Below are 22370 nucleotides of genomic sequence, written 5' to 3'. Positions count from 1 at the left end.
CTGTAAAGTTAGATTGAGGGAACAGTTTATAGTTAGGGTTAATAACAGGTTTGATTTGGATTAGGAATCACTCTGCTGGATGAGTAATGTTATTGGAAAACTGCGATATTTACAAGAATATATAGGTGAAATATAAGTATGAAAACACAAATATAGGTAAGATTTGAAGCCCAGAAGGGAATTGGGCCCTTGATTGCGATACTTAGCTTTGATTTATTTTCTTCACAGATGTCTCAGATAAATTGATATACAATTGCATAGGACCTTGTACCTTGGATGATTGATTTTCAAAGAGAACTTCCAGTCAAAAAGGGATAGTCAGTAGGATTAGGAAGCTAGTTGGTGGTTTATTAAGGAGACTGAGTATAGGATTTGGACCAAAATTTCTTTAGCTATAGCGTTTCGGGTATAGAGTGAATGTAAATGTCAGCACATGTGAAGAGTCAGTCACAATGATGAACTGGGAAAAATATGTAGGAAAGCAGATATCAATAGAGACATTAGGAAATCTGGCAAAGTATAGTCGGTAGTGAAATGTTAATAAAATAGGTACTTGTCACTTCCTGTTATTCTGTATCCTTAATAAAACACTTTTGAAATCTTGAGAACTGTTTGCTAATCTTGTTTCCAGAATGTGCTGTCCCCAACTGCCAAACTGCAGAATGTACTCTCTCACCCATTTGCACACAAACCGTTCACTCTCCCGGACCCATCAATAAACTTCCCTCCCTGCCCTTTTCAAGGAAAGTATATCAGCTCTGCTTAAGCTGTTCTCAGGGTTCTCTGATCTATTCAAATGAGCTCTGAGCCCCAGCATGCTGGATCCCCAATTAACCCTTTGCTTTTGCATGAGACAGTGTCTTGGTGGTCTCTTCCACCAACGCTCACCCTCCCTTTATATATTTAGGTTCCACCGAGATCTGGCAGTGGCGGATGAGAGACCCCAACAAGCTCCTCTCGGGGTAAGTAGGGCGCCTCTTTCTGGTTTCAGGTTTCAAGTTAGGGCTTTGTAAAATTGCTGTCAATGAAGAGCATGAGTTCTCTCTGATGGTGGCTGACAGACGTGTCACCAGAGCCACAGGCCACGTCCCTGGGGGACGCCACAGAGGACTCGGAAAATCGAAAAACAATAGTCTCCTCGACTCAGTGATATTTTGTTTCAGATTCAGTATTGCCAGCCCATCGGATTTTGCTGGCTACTCAGTCCTGGTCTCAGTGTTGGACGTCCATTGCATGTCTTTATTGTCTTTTCTTGTCTGTGTCGTGTGTCGTTGCTTTTACTGTTTGTGTATCTTTCTTTATGGGACAGATCACTTCAATTCCTCTCTCCCTGACCCTTGATCATTGGACCAAAGTCCTCCTAAGGGCTCAGAATCTTTCTTTTTCAGTAAAACACTGGACCTGGCAGACTCTCTGTGCCTCAGGATGGCCCAGCTTTGGATTCGGATGGCCCCTAGAAGGATCTTTCTACTTCCCACTAATTTAAAAAGTCAGAGATATTGTCTTTCAGAGAGGGCGACATAGCCATCCAGATCAATAGCCTTATCACTTAACTTGGCAGGACCTCTGCAAATCTCCTCTTTCATGGGTATACCCTTTCTTTGCCCCTGCTCCTGCTCCTACTCCTTCCCCCACGATCTCTCAAACCCTCTGCTTCTCCTTCTCCTCCACCCTCTGTTCTTTGACTCTACTGGACTCTCGTCCCCCTTCTTATCCACTGCCCTCGTCCCCCAACCCCCAACACACTCGAAGGGATTCCCCTTCTGCTGACTCAGCCTCTCTTCCATTGGAGGAAGCTAAGCCAGCCCAGCGCCCTCCAGATAACTCCCCTGTGGCACTCACAGCCCCTCCTCCCCTGGAGGAAACTGGCCCGGCTAAAGGAACTCACTGCCGGCAAATGATTGAAAACCCTGGAACTCCCGTGTTGCTCCCCCTCCATCCCTATGGGCCAATGATTGATGACAGCCATGGGGAAAAATACAAGCCTACCAGTATTAGCCTTTGTCCTCTTCAGACCTGTATAAGTGGAAAAATAACAATCCACCTTTTACCAAGGACCCAACCTGGCTCCCAGGTCTGGTTGAGTAATTGATGTTTTCACACCAGCCTACTTGGGATGACTGCCAACAACACCTAGGGACTCCCTTCATGAAAAAGGAACAAAAGAGAATCCTCCTGGATGCTAGAAAAAATATCCTCGGACCAGATGTGTGACTGACACAACTTTCGAACATACTCAAAGCCAGCTTTCCTTTGAAACGACCCAACTGGGACCCCAACACCTTTGAAGGTAGAGAGCATCTGTCCACTTATCACCAGGCTCTAATAGTGGATATCTTAGTGGCCGCTAGGCGACCAACAAATTTGGCCAAGGTAAGAGAGAATATTCAAGGGCCTGATGAAACTCTCTCTATGTTTCTAGAGAGAATAAGGGAGGCATAGTGGAGATATACTACTTTAGATCCTCAGTCAGAGGCTCAAAAGGCATCTGTCATGATGGCCTTTATTGGGCAAGCTGCCCTGGATATTAAAAGAAAGTTATAATGCTTAGATGGATTACAAGATATGACTTTGAGAGATTTAGTCAGAGAAGGCAAGAAGGTATACTATAAGGGAGAAACTGAGGAAGAGAAGGTAGCAAAGGTAGGATAAAAGAAACAAAAGACAGACTAAGGCATTGACTAAGGTCCTGGTCATAAAAACAAATAGGCCAGAAATTAAGAAACATGGAGACATGAAGGGATAACTGGGCCCACACTAGAGGCCACCCCTGGCCTCAGATAAATGGGTCTACTATAACGAAAAAGGACACTGGGCCAAAGAGTGCCGTAGAAAGAGACAGTCATGCCAGCCAGACATTTTGAATCTGGAGGATGACAAAGAAAGTCGGGGCTCAGATCATCTCCCAGAGCTCAGGGTAACTTTTGAAGTGAAGGAGACCCAAGTAAAATTTGAAGTAGATACAGGGGCAATATACTCAGCCCTTAAGGCCCCATTGGGCCCTCTATCAAATAAAAGGTCTCTAATTAAAGGGGCTAATGGCAGTAAATATAGGAATTTGACAACTAAGAGGACCATGGACCAGGGGAAAGGAAAAATCCTTCAGTCCTTCCTAGTAATCCCAGAATGCCTGGCCCCATTGATGGACAGAGATCTACTCACCAATCTCTGGGACAAAATAACTTTTAACCCTGAAGGCCCCCAAGTGGAATTTCTAAATCCTTCAGTAAAAACTCCTATAATCATGGCTCTAACTATGTCAGTAGAAAATGTACATCAACTCACTCACCTTGGTTCAAAGAAACTGCATTCATTCCTGAAGGATCAAGAACAGAGTTTTCCACTAAGCAACTCACAATGAAACAAAATAACTGAATGGGTAACAAAAGCCTGTCGGGTCAATCAATTGGTTAATGTTTACCCTTCCAAGCTTCCTGCAGGAAAGCACCTACGAGGAACCAGACCAGGACTATTCTGGGAAGTGGACTTTACTGAAATTAAGCCAGCAAGTTATGGACTTAAATATCTCCTAGTCTTTGTAGATACATTTTCAGGTTGCATTGAAGACTCCCCCATGAAAAAAAAATGAAAAAAAAAGAAAAAAAAGAAACAGTGCAAATGGTTGTCAAGAAGATCCTGGAAGATATTTTTCCATGAAAAGGCCTGCCTAAAGTAGTAGGGTCTGATAACGGACCGGTGTTCATGGCCCAGGTAAGTCAGGGGTTGAGCCACGATCCTGGGGATTAATTGGAAGTTACATTGTGATTATAGACCCCCGAGTTCAGGACAGGTAGAAAGAATGATTAGAACCATTAAAGAGACCATAACGAAATTAAGCTTAGAGACCAGCATAAAAGTTTGGACTATGCTCCTTCCTTATGCACTGTTTCATGCAAGAAATACTCCCTCTGTTTCATTGTGTAACCTCACCCCCTATGAAATTCTCTATGTTACCCTCCTCCAGTAAGGGTCCTACCCCAACTCTAAGACCTAATGATCCCTTCCACACCCCCTTGCTTGAGAGTCTTAAAGCTCTTGAAAGAACTCAGGGATACCTGTGAAAACAGATGGCCACTGCTTACCAACCTGGGAATGAGGGGACTCCACATCAATATCAAGTAAGAGACTTCATCTACATAAGACGACAACAGGTGTCATCTCTGGAACCACACTGGAAAGAAGCATACTAGGTGCTACTTATAACACCTACAGCAGTTAAGGTAGACGGAATCATATCCTGAATCGATGCCTCTCATCTCAAGCCTGTGCCATGTCCAGACTGTGGCTGAAAACTGGAAAAAACTGGTAACACTTTTAAATTGTGTATTCGCCGTGTGGATAAGGCTATAGACTCTCCCCTTGACCACAAGTAGTCCTAACGCTCATCAGCTCGTTAAGCAGCGATGGCTGATCACAAATCCTACTGAACGACAAGTATGGTCTATCTCGCATACAGCCCCCTTACGGACGTGGTGGCCACCTCTCCACGCAGACATTTGTCAGCTGGCTATAGGTTTTTCCTACTGGGATATCCCTGATATAGATAATCCCACTAAAATTCCATTAAATCCCTTCCGTACAATAGATAATGGAAAAAAACATTATGGAAGTAGGGACACGTGAGCCAGATGCAGGTTGGCTAGCCTAGACTACTATGTTTGCGAGGCAGACTATCAAAGCCACAAACAGTCACGGCTGTTTGTGGGGAGAGCCAACTTCTTCTGTAAGTCATGGGGATGTGAGCATACGGGGACTACCAGATGGAACCCAAACTCCTCATCAAATTCTGTACACAGCATTGGCCATATTACCAATTAGATAACCAAAACCGATGGCCCACAGAGGGGTCACTAGATCCTCAAATTCTGCGTGACATTTTTAACTTCTGCAAGTGCTCAAAAGAGTGAAAGAAGTTTTCCCTATGTGAAGGCCTTTTCCCTCCTTTGCTCACATCCTGAACTATGCTTCTCAAATACATGCTCACCCTCAGCCTTCTGCTCCAGACTCTCTGCTGTCACACCCACCTTAGGAATTTGATTTCTCCCCTCCAATTACTAGATCAAAAACCCAAACCTCTGCCGGTTCTCAGACCATTGCCTCCTTGCTGAGGTAAGAGGTACTGAGGTACCACTCCACTCACTCACTCCTCTCTTCTCCTGTCAGTGCCCACAATGGGTCCCACCAGGTCCTCTTACCAGCTAACCCAAAGCTCAAACCAGCTGAGGAGAGCTCTCAGACCCCTATCCTATATGTAATAAAAATGGGCTTAAAAGTTGATTTGTCATCACTGTAAACAGGTTACTAAGAATTTAAAGTCCCTCACAGGCTTTTTGGGATACTCATTCCTGTCTTCCCCTCTGCTCTACTTGTTCTACTGCTCAAGGTTTTGTTGCTAGAAAATGTCAAACCCCTTTCCCAATATTCTTTATCATGTCTCCATCCTCATTCTAAGATCCATGGAGCTGCTCTCAGCACTGCCTTCCCAGACTTCCCCCTCTGTACCAGGCCCACAGAAAAGTCTTAACTGACCTTCTCCAGAAGTCTTCATGATGGCTGACATTAGGACTTCCAGCAAAAGAGTCCCTATAAAAGAGTTCACTGTAGATAAACTTCCTCTTTTCCTGTTGCCCTGGTCTACTTGGCAAGTTGCAAATAAATTCAGCACTCCTGATCTAGACAAACCCTTAGTAGTTTTTCACAAAGTATGTGAAAAAAGGCCTCTGGCCTTGAGCTGGAGCTTCACAGAGATGGCTACATTTCTAAGATAAAGAAGTTACAAACTGGGCTGCATAGAAACAGCTGGCAGGGGAAAAAAAGAAAGGGAAGCAAAAGCTCTCCCCCACCCAGGTGTCCTTTAAAAGTTGACATGCCCCAAACTGAGAAAAACAAACAGAAACAAAAACTGCTTTTTGTGACCTTCTGCAGACTGTGAACTTCTGAGCCTCTTCCCTTACATGTTGGGTACAAAATTCTGAAACTACCTAAACTTGGGTTTCAGGAAATTAATTGATTACAACAGAAGCAATGCCCTCTGAATCTGGTTGCAACCAAATAAGACTGTTTCTTTGTCTTTGGTGCTATTTTAGGTGCCTTGCCTTGTCCGTCCCTACAACAGTATAATTCTATATACTTAAACATTGTTTATGTTTTCATGAAATGGTCAACAAATGTGATTAATGGTGTAACGGTGCAGTGGTTTCCGAGAGTGCTCTATCATGATGCAGGTTCATTTGAAGATCAAAGAGGGGGGCATAAAACCCGGTTCCACTGGGATCATATATTCCTCACCTTAGCAATTCTATTACGAATAGGAGTTGCTGCAGGGTTGGGCACAGAAACCACTGCCCTGGTCCATGGGACACAACAAATGACACAATTAGAAGCAGCAATAGATCAAAACTTAAAGATTTTAGAAACCTCCATCACAGCTTTGCAGGAATATTTAACCTCTCTCTCTGAAGTTGTTTTACAGCACAGTCGAGGGTTGAACCTCCTCTTCATGAGAGAAGAGGTCCTTTGTGCTGCATTGAGGGAAGAATGTTGTTTTTATGTCGACAATACTGGAGTTGTAAAAAAAACTATGAGTAAAATAAAAAGACGCCTTGAAGAGCGTCAACGAGAGAGAGAGGCCCCAATAGGGTGGTTTGAGTCTTGGATTACATAGTCCCCCTCTTTAAATACGTTTTTATCAACCCTGGCCGGTCCAATAAAAATCCCCATATTATTGCTAACAATAAAACCCTGTTTCTTCAACTGTGTAATTTCTTTTCTCCAAGCTCAAATTGGACAAGTTAAACTTATGGTAATACCCCACTAGCAGACATATAATGTGACACCCCCCAACGGTCACTTTTATGATTAAATGTAGCCAGAAGAAGAAGTGGGGAATGAAAGGTTGATAAAATATGTACTTGTCACTTCCTGTTTTTCTGTATGCTTAAAAAAAACACTGTTGAAATCTTGCAAACTGTTTGCTAAACTTGTTCCCAGAATGTGCTGTCCCCAACTTCCAAACTGCAGAATGTACTCCCCTACCTGTTTGAATGCAAACCGCCCACTTGCCCTGACCCATCAATAAATTTCCCTCCCTGCCCTCTCCAAGAAAAGTATATAAGCTCTGCTTAAACTGTTCTCAGGGCTCTCTGCTCTAATCAAGTGAGCTCTGAGCCCCAGCATGCTTGACCCCCAATAAAACCTTTGCTGTTGCATGAGGTAGTCTCTTGGTTGTCTCCTCCTTCAACACTTGCCCGACCTTTACTTGGATGACTGAATGTAGAAGAGAACATCCATTCAAAAAGTGATAGGCAAAAGGGTTAGAAAGATAGTCAGTAGGTTTAGGAAGAAGAGAGAGTATAGGATTTGGAACAAAAGTTCTTTAGCAATAGGGTTTCAATTAGAGAGTCAATGTAAATGTCAACACAAGTGAAGAGTTAGTCATGTAGGAAAGCAGATATCTTTAGAGACATTATGAAATCAGGCTAAGTGTAAAGTCAGTGATAGGATTAGACATTTTCAACAGGGTTTAGTTTGAGTATACAATCTTAGGAAGAAACAAATATGTAGTCACCAATGGGATTGACATTTGAGAGCATTAGCACAGCCCAAGACAGTGTCCAAAATTAGCTCCGTTGCCCCTCATTTCCCTACATTCATGGTGGCCTGTACACCCCTTCTGTGTACCATTAGTGATCAAATAGGCCTGCCCTTAATACTGCTCCACTTCTCCAATTTGAGGCCTACTGAGTGTCGGGTACAGATTCTTTATGTGAATTGGAGAGATGAGTAAAACCAAGCACCTATGGGATAGCCTCTTAATGCCTTTTAAGAACTAATTTGACCCAAATGATCTCTATCTCACTTGATGGAATTCAGGAACCTTACAGAGGAAGGCAAGAGACTTCATCCACAATGACAACATTTTTTGCCATTTTGGATTTGGTTGCAGACATGGGATCTTTCTTTAGATCCATCAGGTGCTGAGAATCTAACCAAAGAATCACACTTGGCAAAGAGGCTGATTCAGACACATCTCTTTCTTAATTAATTAAGAAAAGAACCACAGATGAAGCCTATTCATTTCCATTTGAAAACTCTTTTCTTCAGTCTTCACAAAGGAGTGGCCTGAGACTAAGACCTTCCTTACTCTCAGAGCAACAAAACAATATGTAAGCAAATGGCCCAAAGCAGGGTCTCTCCACTGAGACTTTACTGGTCACACTGATATCTGAGTTTTCTGACATGCTCACCATTCCCTTCAGCTATCTACTACATGGCAATGTCACAGAGCTTAGAGGTGGTACATAACTTGGAAACAAAATCATGAGCCTATTCTGGAGAGTGTCCAGAATTCATGAAGAAAACATCAAGTTAGGAAGGTAGCAGGTATTGCCCATCGATATGGCAAGCCACAGTCCATTCATAAATTGGGCTGGATTAATGCTGGGAAGCTTTCTACTAGACAGGACACATCCACTGATGCATTCTCTTTTCTAATGTCTACAACCACAGACACAGTGTGATACACAGAAAAAGAAACACTTCCCTTGTCAAACGACTTACTAGAATTAGTTCGCTCCAAACCAAACAGACCACCTTTCCTACCTAATCTCAGAACATGAGACAAAACCACAAACCCACACCCACACCCACAATGGCACCTGCTCCCCCCAAATAGGTCTGTGACTATCCGGAGTATCCTCTGAATGATGGGCCATACTATGATCCCTGAAATGTCCTGTCCTGTCTCACATCTGGTCTCCTTGACCAACTCTGTGAAGTTGTCAAGAGCCAGGAGTGAGCCACTACCGGATTTCTCAGAAAAAGCCCCTCTTCCGAGCATTCCTGACAATTGGCCTCCTCACATTAGTAGGTACCAAGAAAGACTGACTATGTCCTTGGTAAATCCAAAAAAGTGAGACATTGGGACTGGGACTGGGACTGGCTCTGGGTGCCTGACTTCCTGGATCGCAAGTTCAGAGAGTTCCATCACCAAAGAAGTGAGGTGAGGTTACTTTCTTCAGGAATGAATAAGATCACTGCCTTTGCAACCACTTTGTCCTATTAGTTGCTTCCATCGGTCCCTTGAGATGGAGGCTGCCCCTACTTCCTGTGACACTTTCACAAGTTAGAATGGTATAACAACCATCGGCACCCAGGAACAGCTACCAACACAGGCCTGGTTTGATCCATCTTCTCTACATTAAGAAGAGATAAGTTGACTCTGACCCAACCCTTCATCCTGACCAGGTTGTTTCCCATGGAAGATGACTTTTGCTCTTTCAGGTCTTTCATAGCTGTCTACATCTTCTCCAGGGATCATTTCTGCATGGAGCTTTGAGGTTCTCAGCAGATGGAAGATCTACTACATTCCTGTATTGGAAGACCAACACTGTCCCTGCTCTTCTGTAAACTTAGATTGAAGAAACAGTGTATGGTTAGGGTTAATAACAAATTTCATTTGGGTTAGGAATCATTCTGCTGGATCATTAATGTAATTGGGAACTTGCGAAATTTATAAGAATATAGAGGTGAAATATATGTATGAAAAAAGAAATCTAAGTAATATTTGAAGCCCGGAATGTCTTTGGGCCCTTGATTGGTATAGTTAACATTGAATTACGTTCTGCACAGGTTTCTCAGATAAATCGATACACAATGGCATAAGACATTGTACCTTGGATGATTGAATGTAGAAGGGAACATCCAGTCAAAAAGGGATATTCAGTAGGATTAGGAAGATAGTCAGTAGGTTTAGGAAGAAGAGTGAGTATTGGATTTGGAACAACAGTTCTTCAGCAATTAGTTATCGATTAGAGTGTGAATGTAAATATCAGCACATGTGAAGAGTCAGTCACAAATGATGAACTGTGAAAATATGTAGGAAAGCTGATAGCAATAGAGACATTATGAAATCAGGCAATGTATAAAGTGAGGGATAGAATTAGACATTTTCAATAGGGTTGAGTTTGAATATATAATCTTAAGAAGAAACAAATATGTAGTCACCAATAGGATTGACATTTGAGAGGATTAGGCAACCTGGATCTGGATGTTTTTAGTAATCCATGTTTACTTTCCATTTAGGCTTTGGTACAATCGTAAGTGTGACCTTTGCATATTTTGTCCAGAATATTTCTGTGATTAAATGTATATGCAGATCAGGTGACATGAGTATTCCTTCCACTGTTTCTGGGAGCAATATTTTGAATACGTATAAATTAGTATAGGGGGTATAAAGAGGTGTACACTGTGTCTATGAATATAGAGATAATAAATAAATAGAACATACAGTGAATAAAAATATAACGGGTTTTACCTTAAATAATGGAATGAATTGATATCTGAAATTATATAAGAAATCTTATATTGGTATACAATCATTCATTCCAACCAGTTATACATCTAATGGTAATATCAGAGTTATAATTTATCATGAAGGGGATGTGAGTTTTGCTTCAAAAGTGATTATGGAAATCGAAAATAATGTGTTTGGAAAGAAGTCTCATGAAAAGACCAGTCAGGAGAGAAGGAAGAATACATGTGTCCTGAAGCAGGAAGTGATTGAAAGTGAAACAAATTCATATAAATTTGCGAACTTGTGGATGAAATATATATTCTAATGTGTGCATAAACTGAAGAAATAATAATGTACCAGTGTTGAATAAAAATGAACATCGAAATACAAATAATGTCCCATAGGAATCTACATGCATTGATGTTAAACTGGGTCAGTAACTGTATAAATTTTAAGATATGTATGCACCATTCACTGATGTTATTTTCAGTACTAGGGTTATTATTATTTTTAAATTTTAATTTTCATTTTTTTATCATTATTATTTTTTTAAAAAATATTTCTTTCTTTATTTTCTATTTTTTTCTTTTGTCTTTTCATTTCTTTTCAATTTTCTTTTTCTCCCTTCCTTGAATTCTACCTGCCTACTCTCATTCTCTTTAGTGACTTCTTTCTTTTCCTTCTAATATCTTTCCTTCCAAGCATGAAATAAATTTATAAGAGTAAACAGTAACTCCGCAGTCAAACAAAACAAGAAGTAACAAGAGAAGCATAAACAAGCAAGAAAGACAAGGAGTACAAACAATGAAGGCCAGCCTAAATATTCAGAAGGACCTAGAGTCTTCAGAAAAATGGTCATATAAAGAACTCTAGGAATACCTTAGACAGATGGAATGGAACCTTAAAGATGATATGAGACAGCAAATCCACACAGTGAAAGAACACATTGAAAATGAATTACATAAACAGATAAAAAAAGAAGATAAGCATCTTTATCAGGAGATAGAGATTATAAAAAAAATCAAACAATCATTCTAGAAATGAAGGAAACGATAAACCAAATTAAAAACTCAACTTAGAGTATCGTTAAAAGAGTGGAGCAAGTAGAAGCCAGAACGTCAGATAATGAAGACATAATATATCATCTTGAAAAGAGTCTAGCCAACTCAGAAAGGCTGATAAAAAATCACGAGAAAAACATCCAAGAGATATGGGATAACATAAAAAACAAAAAACAAAAAAAAAAAAAAACCTTACGAGTCATCGAGATAGAGGAAGGTACAGAGATTCAAACCAAGGGAATGAGTAACCTGCTGAATGAAATAATTACAGATAACTTTCCAGAAATAAAAAAGAAAACGGATATACAAATTGTAAATGCATAGAGGACACCGAGCACACAAAATCACAGTAGACCAATGCCAAGACACATTGTTATGAAGATATCCAATATACAGAACAAAGAATAAATATTAAAAGCTACAAGAAAAAGAAGGCAAATTACATTCAGGGGTAAACCAATAAGGTTAACAAGTGATATTTCATCACAGACGATGAAAGCGAGAAGATCCTGGAACAACGTATTTCTAACACTGAAAGCCAATGGATGCCAACCAAGAATTCTGTATCCAGCAAAATTAAGCTTCAGGTACACAACAAAATAAAAATCTTTCATGATAAATAAAAGCTAAAAGAATTTGCAGCCAGAAAACCACCATTGCAAAGCCTCTTGAGAAAAACACTACACAAGGAAGAAATAAAAAACAACAACCAAAATCATCAGTGGGATGTGCCTCGGTAATGACAGAGGGGGGGGGAATCTAATTATGGAGAAACAATCTAAATTTAAAAAAGATAAATAATCAAACATGGCTGGCAGTACAAACCATACATCAGTAGAAACTCTAAACGTTAATGGCTTAAACTCTCCAATAAAGCAATATGGGCTGCTAAATTGGATTAAAAAAACAAATCCAACAATATGCTGCCTCCATGAGACACATCTGACGGGAAAAGACATACACAGGCTGAAGGTGAAAGGTTGGGAAAAAATATACCACACACAGTCCTTGCAAACAAGCAGGGGTGGCCATCCTCATATTGAATAAAATCGAATTCAAGACTAAGTTAATCCAAAGGGATAAGGAAGCACATTATATACTGTTAAAAGGAATCATTCACCAACAACATATAACAAATATCAATATTTATGAACCAAATAATGGTGCTGCAATATTCATAAAACAAATTCTCCTCAAGTTCAAGAGTCAAATAGACCACAACACAATAATCATGGGTGACTTCAACACACCTCTCTCACCATTGGACAGATCCTCCAAACAAATGTTGAATAAAGAAATTATAGATCTCAATTTCACAATCAATAACCTCGACTTAACTGACATATATAGAATATATCAACCATTATCAAGTGGATATACTTTTTTCTTAGCAGCACATGGATCCTTCTCAAAAGTAGACCATATATTTTGCCATACGGCAACCCTCAGTAAAGATAAAAGGGTGGAGAGAATACCATGCATTTTATCTGATCATAATGGAATGAAACTGGAAATCAATGATAAAAGAAGGAAGGAAAAATCCTATATCACATGGAAAATGAACAATATGTTACTGAATGATTAAGGGGTTACAGACATAAAGTTCTTCTGACATCAAGGAGGAAATAAAAAAATTCTTAGAGATAAATGAAAATACAGACACAATTTATCAGAATCTATGGGCACAAAGAAAGCAGTTTTAAGAGGGAAATTCATCCCCTGGAGGTCATTCCTCAAAAAAAAGAAAAGAAAAACCAACAAATTAATGAGCTCACACTTTATCTCAATGCCCTAGAAAAGGAAGAACAAAACAACAGCAAATGCAGCAGAAGGCAAGAAATAATTAAAATCAGAGCGGAAATCAACGAAATTGAAACAAAAGAAACTATTTAAAAAATTAACAAAACTAAAAGTTGGTCCTTCGAAATAATAAACAAGATTGACGGATCCCTTAGCCATGCTAACAAAGAGAAGAAGAGAGAACTCAGATTACTCACATACGGGATGAAAAAGGCAATATCACAACAGATGCTACAGAAATACAGAAGACAATTAGAAATTATTTTTAAAACCTATATTGCAATGAAATAGAAGATAGTGAAGACATCGATAAATTTCTTAATACATATGATTTGCCCAGATTGAGTCAGGTGGATACACACAATTCGAACAGACCAATATCAGTGGATGAAATTGAAGAAGCAATCAAAAGACTACCAACCAAGAAAAGCCCAGGACCGGATGGGTATACAACGGACTTTTACAAAACCTTTAAAGAAGAATTAAAACCAATACTTTTCAAGTTATTTCAGGAAATAGAAAAAGAGGGAGCTCTTTCAAATTCATTCTATGAGGCCAATATCACGTTGATTCCGAAACCAGACAAGACACCTCAAAGAAAGAAAACTACAGACCAATATCCCTGATGAAATTAGATGAAAAAATCCTCAATTAAATTCTAGGGAATCGGATACAAAGGCACATCAAAAAAATTGTGCACCACGATCAAGTAGGATTCATCCCTGGGATGCACGGATGGTTCAATATATGGACATCAATAAATGTTATTCACCACATCAATAGACTTAAAGATAAGAACCATATGATCATCTCAATAGACACAGAAAAAGCATTCAACAAAGTACAGCATTCCTTTATGTTCAAAACATTAGAAAAACTAGGGACATTGTAAAAGCTGTCTATGCTAAGCCTCAGGTTAGCATCATTCTGAATGGAGAAAAATTGAAGGCATTCCCTCTAAAATCTGGAACAAGACAGGGATGTCCTCTCTCACCACTTCTATTAAATATAGTTCTTGAAACACTGGCCAGAGCAATTAGACAGATGAAAGAAATAAAAGGCATAAAAATTGGAAAAGAAGAACTTAAATTATCACTATATGCGGATGACATTATTTTATACCTAGAAGACCCAAAAGGGTCTACAAAAAAACTACTAGAACTAATAAATTAATTCAGCAAAGTGGCAGGATATAAAATCAACAAGCATAAATCAAAGGCATTCCTGTATATTAGCGACAAAACTTCTAAAATGGAAATGAGAAAAAAACTACATTCACAATATCGTCAAAAAAAAAAATAATATACTTGGGAATCAACCTAAGAAAAGAGCTGAAATATTTACACAATGAAAACTACAGAACCCTAAAGGGAGAAATAGAAGAAGATCTTTGAAAATGGAAAAATATACCCTGTTCATGATTAGGCAGAACTAACATCATCAAAATGGCAATATTACCAAAAGTTCTATATAGGTTTAATGCAATGCCAATTAAAATCCCAAACGCATTGCTTGTAGAAATAGATAAGGCAATCATGAAATTCATATGGAAAAATAAAAGACCCAGAATAGCAAAAGCAACTCAAAGCAGGAAGTGTGAATCAGGTGGTATAGCAATACCGGATTTCAAACTATATTAAAGAGCAATAGTAACAAAGACAGCATGGTACTGGTACCAAACCCGGCGGGTGGACCAATGGTACAGAATAGAAGACACAGAGACCAATCCACAAAGTTACAACTATCTTATATTTGAAAAAGTGGCTAAAAGCATGCAATGGAGGAAGGATAACATCTTCAACAAACGGTGTTGGGAAAACTGGAAATCCGTATGCAAGAAAATGAAACTGAAACCCCTCCTCTCACCATGCACAAAAGTTAACACAAAATGGATCAAGGACCTTAATATAAAATCAGAGACTCTGCGTCTGATAGAAAAAAAGTTGGCTACGATCTACGTATAGTGGGGTCGGGCTCCAAATTCCTCAATAAGACACCCATAGCACAAGAGTTAATAACAAGAATCAACAAATGGGACTTACTTAAACTAAAAAGTTTTTTCACAGCAAGAGAAACAATAAGAGAGGTAAATAGGGAGCCTACATCATGGGAACTAATCTTTACTCCTCACACTTCAGATAGAGCCCTAATATTCAGAATATACAAAGAAATCATAAAATTAGACAATAAGATAACCAATAACCCAATCAACAAATGGGCCAAGGACCTGAACAGAAACTTCTCAGAGGAGGACATACAATCAATCAACAAGTACATGAAAAAATGCTCATCATCTCTAGTAGTCAGAGAAATGCAAATCAAAACCACCCTAAGATACCATCTCACTCCAGTAAGATTGGCAGCCATTATGAAGTCAAACAACAACAAGTGCTGGTGAGGATGTGGGGAAAAGGGTTCTCTTGTACATTGCTGGTGGGACTGCAAATTGGTGCGGCCAATTTGGAAAGCAGTATGGAGAAACCTGGGAAAGCTGGGAATGGAACCACCATTTGATCCAGCTATTCCTCTTCTCGGACTATTCCCTGAAGACATTAAAAGAGCATATTACAGGGATACTGCCACATCAATGTTCATAGCAGTGCAATTCACAATAGCTAGACTGTGGAACCAACCCAGATGTCCTTCAATGGATGAATGGTTTACAAAAATGTGGCATCTATACACCATGGAGTATTACGCAGCACTAAAAAATGACAAAATCATGGAATTTCCAGGGAAATGGACGGCACTTGAGCAGATTATGCTTAGTGAAGCTAGCCAATCCCTAAAAACAAATAGCAAATGTCTTGTTTGATATAATGAGAGCAACTAATAGAGAAGGGAGGAAGAGCAGGAAGAAGAGATTCACATTAAACAGAGACATGAGGTGGGAGGAAAAGGGAGAGAAAAAGGGAATTGCATGGAAACGGAGGGAGACCCTTATTGTTATACTAAATTACATATAAGAGGTTGTGAGTGGAATGGAAAAATAAACAAGCTGAGAAATGAATTACAGTAGATGGGGTAGAGAGAGAAGATGGGAGGGGACGGGAGGGGGGATAGTAGAGGATATGAAAGGGAGCAGAATACAACAGTAACTAATAGGGAATAATGTAAAAATGTGGATGTGTAACCCATGTGATTATGCAATCTGTACTTGGGGTTAAAAAGGGAGTTCATAACTCACTTGAAGCTAATGTATGCTAATGTATAAAATATGAAATGTCAAGCAAGAGCTTTGTAAGGTTTTGAACAACCAATAAAAAAAATAAATAAATAAATAAAAAATTAACAAAACTAAATGTTGGTTCTTCAAAAAAATAAATCAGATCGACAGACCCTTGGCCATGCTAACGAAGAGAAAAAGAGGTGGAACACAGATTACTAACATACCGGATGAAAAAGCCAATATCACAACAGATGCTACCGAAATACAGAAGACAATTAGAAATTATTTTTAAAACCTGTATTCCAATAAAATAGAAAATAGTGAAGACATCGATAAATTTCTTAAGACATATGATTTGCCCAGACTGAGTCAGGAGGATACACACAATTTAAACAGACCAATATTAATGGATAAAATAGAAGAAGCAATCAAAAGACAACCAACCAAGAAAAGCCCAGGACCGGATGAGTATACAGCGGAGTTTTACAAAACCTTTAAAGAAGAATTAATACCAATACTTTTCAAGTTATTTCAGGAAATAGAAAAAGAGGGAGCTCTTCCAAATTCATTCTATAAGGCCAACATCACCCTTATTCCAAAACAAGAAAAAGACACCTCAATGAAACAAAACTTCAGACCAATATCTCTGATGAACCTAGATGCAAAAATCCTCAATAAAATTCTGGCGAATCGAATACAAAGGCACATCAAAAAGTTGTGCACTATGATCAAGTAGGCTTCATCCCTCAGATGCAAGGATGTTTCAATATATGGAAATCAATAAATGTTATTCACCACATCAATAGACTTAAAGATAAGACCCATATGATCATCTCAATAGACACAGAAAAAGCATTCGACAAAGTACAGCATCCCTTTATGTTCAAAACATTAGAAAAATTAGGGATAACAGAAACTTACCTCAACATTGTAAAAGCTATCTATGTTAAGCCTCAGGCTAATTTTCTGAATCGAGAAAAATTCAATGCATCCACTCTACAATCTGGAACAAGACAGGGATGCATTCTATCACCACTTCTATTCAATATAGTTCTTGAAACACTGGCCAGAGCAATTTAGACAGATGAAAGAAATCAAAAGCATAAAAATAGGAAAAGAAGAACTTAAATTATAACTATTTGCTGGGGACATGATTCTATACATAGAAAACCCAAAAGGGTCTACAAAAAATTACTAGAACTAATAAATGAATTCAGCAAAGTAGCAGGATATAAAATCAATACGCATAAATCAAAGGCATTTCTGTATATCAGCGACAAATCTTCTGAAATGGAAATAACCCTTATGAAAAACAGTCCATTCAAAACATCTCACAAAACTCAGATATCCGTGTGACCAGTAAAGAATTATATATCAGCGACAAATCCTCTGAAAGGGAAATGAGGACAACCACTCCATTCACAATATCTTCAAAAAAAAAAAAAATACTTGGGAATCAACCTAACAAAAGAGGTGAAAGACTTACACAATGAAAAGTACAGAACCCTAAAGAGAGAAATAGAAGAAGATCTTAGAAGATGGAAAAATATACTCTGTTCATGGATAGGCAGAACTATCATCATCAAAATGGCGATATTACCATAAGTTCTCTATACTTTTAATGCAATGCCAATCAAAATCCCAACGGCATTTCTTGTAGAAATAGATAAACCAATCATGAAATTCAAATGGAAAAATAAAAGACCCAAAAATACAAAAGCAATTCTAAGCAGGACGTGTTAATCAGGCGGTATAGTGATACCAGATTTCAAACTATATTACAGAGCAAAAGTAACAAAAACAGCATGGTACTGGTACCAAAAGAGGCGGGTAGACCAATGGTACAGAATACAGGACACAAGAGACTAATCCACAAAGCTACAACTATGTTATATTTGATAAAGGAGTTAAAAGCATGCAATGGAGGATGGATAGCATCTTCAACAAATTGTGTTGGGTAAACTGGAAATCCATCTGCAACAAAATGAAACTGAATCCCCTCCTCTCGCCATGCACAAGAGTTTACTCAAAGCGGATCAAGGAGCTAGATATCAAATCAGAGACTCTGCATCTGTTAGAAGAAAAACTGGCTCTGATTTACATATTGTTCGGTCGGGCTCCATATTCCTTAATAAGACACCCATAGCACAAGAGTTAATAACAAGAATCAACAAATGGGACTTATTTAAAGTGAATTTTTTTTTCTTAGCAAGAGAAACAACAAGAGAGGTAAATAGGGAGCCTACATCATGGGAACAAATTTTTACTCCTCACACTTCAGATAGAGTCCTAATATCCAGAGTATACAAAGAACTCAAAAAATTAGACAATAAGATAACAAATAACCCAATCAACAAATGGGCCAAGGACCTAAACTGACACTTCTCAGAGGAGAACATACAATCAATCAATAAGTACATGAAAAAATGCTCACCATCTCTAGCAGTCAGAGAAATGCAAATCAAAACCACCCTAAGATACCATCTCACTCCAGTAAGATTTGCAGCCATTATGAAGCCAAACAACAACAAGTTCTGGTGAGGATGTGGGTAAAAGGTTACTCTTGTGCATTGCTGGTGGGACTGCAAACTGGTGCACCCAATTTGGAAAGCAGTATGGAGAATCCTGGGAGAGCTGGGAATGGAACCACCATTTGATCCAGCTATTGCCCTTCTCAGACTATTCCCTGAAGATCTTAAAAGAACGTATTACAGGGATACTGCGACATCGATGTTCATTGCAGCAGAATTCACAATTGCTGGACTGAGGAACCAACCCATATGCTGTACAATAGATGAATGGATTAAAAAAAATGTGGCATTTTTACACCATGGAGTATTACTCAGCACTAAAAAATGACAAAATCATGAAATTTGCAGGGAAATGGATTGCACTAGAGCAGATTATTCTTATTGAAGCTAGCCAATCACTGAAAAACAAATACCAAATGCCTTATTTGATTTAATGAGAGCAACTGAGAACAGAGGAGGGAGGAAAAGCATTAAGAAAAGATTAACATTAAACCGAGACTTGAGTTGGGGGGGAAGGGAGAGAAAAGGAAAAATGCATGGTAATCGAGGGAGACCCTCATTGTTACACAAAATTACATATAAGAGATTGTGAGGGGAATGGAAAAATAAACAAGGAGAGAAATGAATTACAGTAGATGGGGGAGAGAGAGAATATGGGAGGGGATGGGACGGGGGATAGTAGATGATAGGAAAGGTAGCAGAATACAAAAGTTACTAATAGGGCAATATGCAAAATGTGGGTGTGTAACCGATGTGATTCTACAATCCGTATTTGGGGTAAAAATGGGAGTTCATAACCCACTTGAATCTAATGTATGAAATATGATATGTCAAGAGCTTTGTGAGGTTTGAAAAACCAACTAAAAATAAAATAAAATAAACTGAAATAAAATAATTGAAAAAAAACACATGGAGAACTATTTCAACACAAAGTTGTCTAGATTAATAACTGCTACCTTATATAATGCAAAATGCAAGTGCAACTATACACCATGCCTCCTCTGAAATGCTTGTAATTGTATTCTGTTTGGGTTGTTTTTCTCGATCATATGAGGATTAGTAGTCAGAGTCTAGTAGGGTATTGGTTAGTGTCAGGGATTTAGTATTTCGAATGGAAAATTGGAAAATGAACCCAATGTGTGTGCAAATATGTGCTACACAAAAATTTTCCCACTCTCATTCAGAACAATGCCTTGAAATTACCCTCGCCCCAAGAAATATATCTTTAGAGGTGAAGAGTTAGAAAATCTAGGAATAAATATCTGGAATAGAATATGCTCAAAAGTTTAAAACCTTGGAAGTGGTAGAGTACTTTCCAAAAGTAAGGGACAGGGTAAATACTCCACAAACATGGAGCTTTGATGACCTAAATACTTCTTGAGAAACTGCCTCTGAGTTTGGGCACTTGAAATATATGTTGTTGTCAGGAGCTTTAGCTTCCTTTGTAATGAGACCATCAAAGCTGGGTCAGCATCTATGTGACCTGGAGGACATGGTTTAATATTTTCCAATGAACATGAGGTAGCAGTGTTGAATTCAATCTTTGTAGGTAAACTGGGGCCACTGGCGGCTATGTGTATCCCCGTGGGAATTCTGAAGCCATTTGGTCATCCTCCACATTTTATGGGGTTTCTTCCTGCTGCACAGGTAGTTTGGTATTTGCTTCTCGAAATACAAAGAAGTCAACTGAAACACAGTGCTGGAGGGAGTTCTGTCACGTGTGGTGGGTCAGGGTCTGCAGGAGAATGAACCAACCAAGGTTCTATCCCTCATAGCTTGCCCTTTGAGCATAGCAACCTGATTTTGAACATTGCCCTGAAACCTCTCCATATAACAAGATGCCATTACATATAAGGGTCTGCTGGCTGCACCTTGTCAGCGAAAAGCCATTTGGAAGACAATGGCTGATTACATGGCCCCACCACAGATGTTCCATCATACACCTGCCCACCACGGCTATAGGCCCACTACTCACCAGGCTCCAACATACTGGCTTCTCGGTTCTACACCATTTTCTTGAAACCCTGTCAATCAAGGCAGTGACTGGTATACTCATAATCAGCAACAGGATATTCAAAGGTTCTCCAGTGCCACCTCTTCATGAAAATTTTAAAAAATTTCATGGTATTTATCAAGCCATTTTTCAAGGATGAAGTTGGAGGCAATGTGGGTTTCAGTGCATTCAGGAACAATTAAATGTTGAGGATGCTCATTTCACTGAAAGCTCTGGAGATCTCTCAGAGGGAAGTTTTCCCAAAGAGTAGCCTAAAGGTCACATGAAGCAAGGTGCATTGAGGTCTACGATGTGAGGTACATGTGTGTTTTGACTCTCAACAATGGCTGCCAAATCCTTCAGAATAAAATCATGTGATATCCTGGCTGAGATTCCCAGTGCCCTGTGAAAAGCCACCCTGGGCCTAGATCTCAGTTTCCAAGTGCGAATCTCATGCTTGGCTTCCTAAAATCCGAACAAAATTCATGGCAATACTTTCCTGAGGTCAGTTCCAGAACTCAGTCTCTAAGGGGAATCACACTAGAGTTCAAGCCCAGGTGGACCCAGTCATCTCTTCCAACCGACACACAAATGACCACTATTAAAATCAAAACACTCCCACATGACCCTCATCTTCTTCCATTTAGACACTCATCATAACTTCTGGCTGGAGGTTTCCATGAGGGGCTCAGCCAAAGACAGTGTCCAAAATAATCTCCCTTGCCCTTCATTTGCCTAAATTCAGGGTGGCCTGGACATCCTTTCTGTGAACCAGGAGTGATCAAATAGGCCTGCCATTAATTGCTTCTCCAATTTGAGGCCTAATGACTATGGGTTTTAGATTCTTTATGTGACTTGGAGTCATGAGAAAACCCAAGCACCGATGGGCTAGCCTCTGCAGGACATTGATGAACTCATTTGACCCAAAGGATCCCTATTCTCACTTGATGGAGGTCAGAAAACTTACAGAGGAATGCGAGAGACTTCATCCACAAGGACTGCTCTTATGGACAATTTCGTTTTGGATGTACACATGGAATCTTTCTTTAGATCCATCAGGTGCTGAGACTCTAAGCCAAAGCCTCACGCAGAGCCAAGATTCTGAATAAGACACATCCTTTTCAAAGCAATTAAGCAAAGAGCCACAGGTGATGCCCATTCAATTCCATTTGAAAACTCTTTTCTTCAGGCTTAACAAAGGGGTGGCTTGAGGCAAACACCTTCCTGACATTCAGGGCAACAGAAAAAAAGGTAAGCAGAAGGCACAAATCAGGGTTTCTCCAATGATACTTTCCTGGTCCAAGTGATTTCTGAGGTTTCTGAGATGCTTGCCATTTCCTTCAGGTATCCAGTACATGGCCATTTCACAGAGCCTGGAGGTGGTACATAACTTGGACACAAAACCATGAGCCTATTCTGGAGAGTGGCCAGAATTCAGGAAAAAAACTGGAACTTAGGAAGATAGCAGGTGTAGCCCATCGATAAGGGAAGTCGCAGTCCATTCATAATTTGGGCAGGATGA

This window comes from Callospermophilus lateralis, chromosome 12 (assembly GCF_048772815.1).
Source record: "Callospermophilus lateralis isolate mCalLat2 chromosome 12, mCalLat2.hap1, whole genome shotgun sequence".
NCBI lineage: Eukaryota > Metazoa > Chordata > Mammalia > Rodentia > Sciuridae > Callospermophilus > Callospermophilus lateralis.
This window is presented reverse-complemented; position numbering follows the sequence as displayed.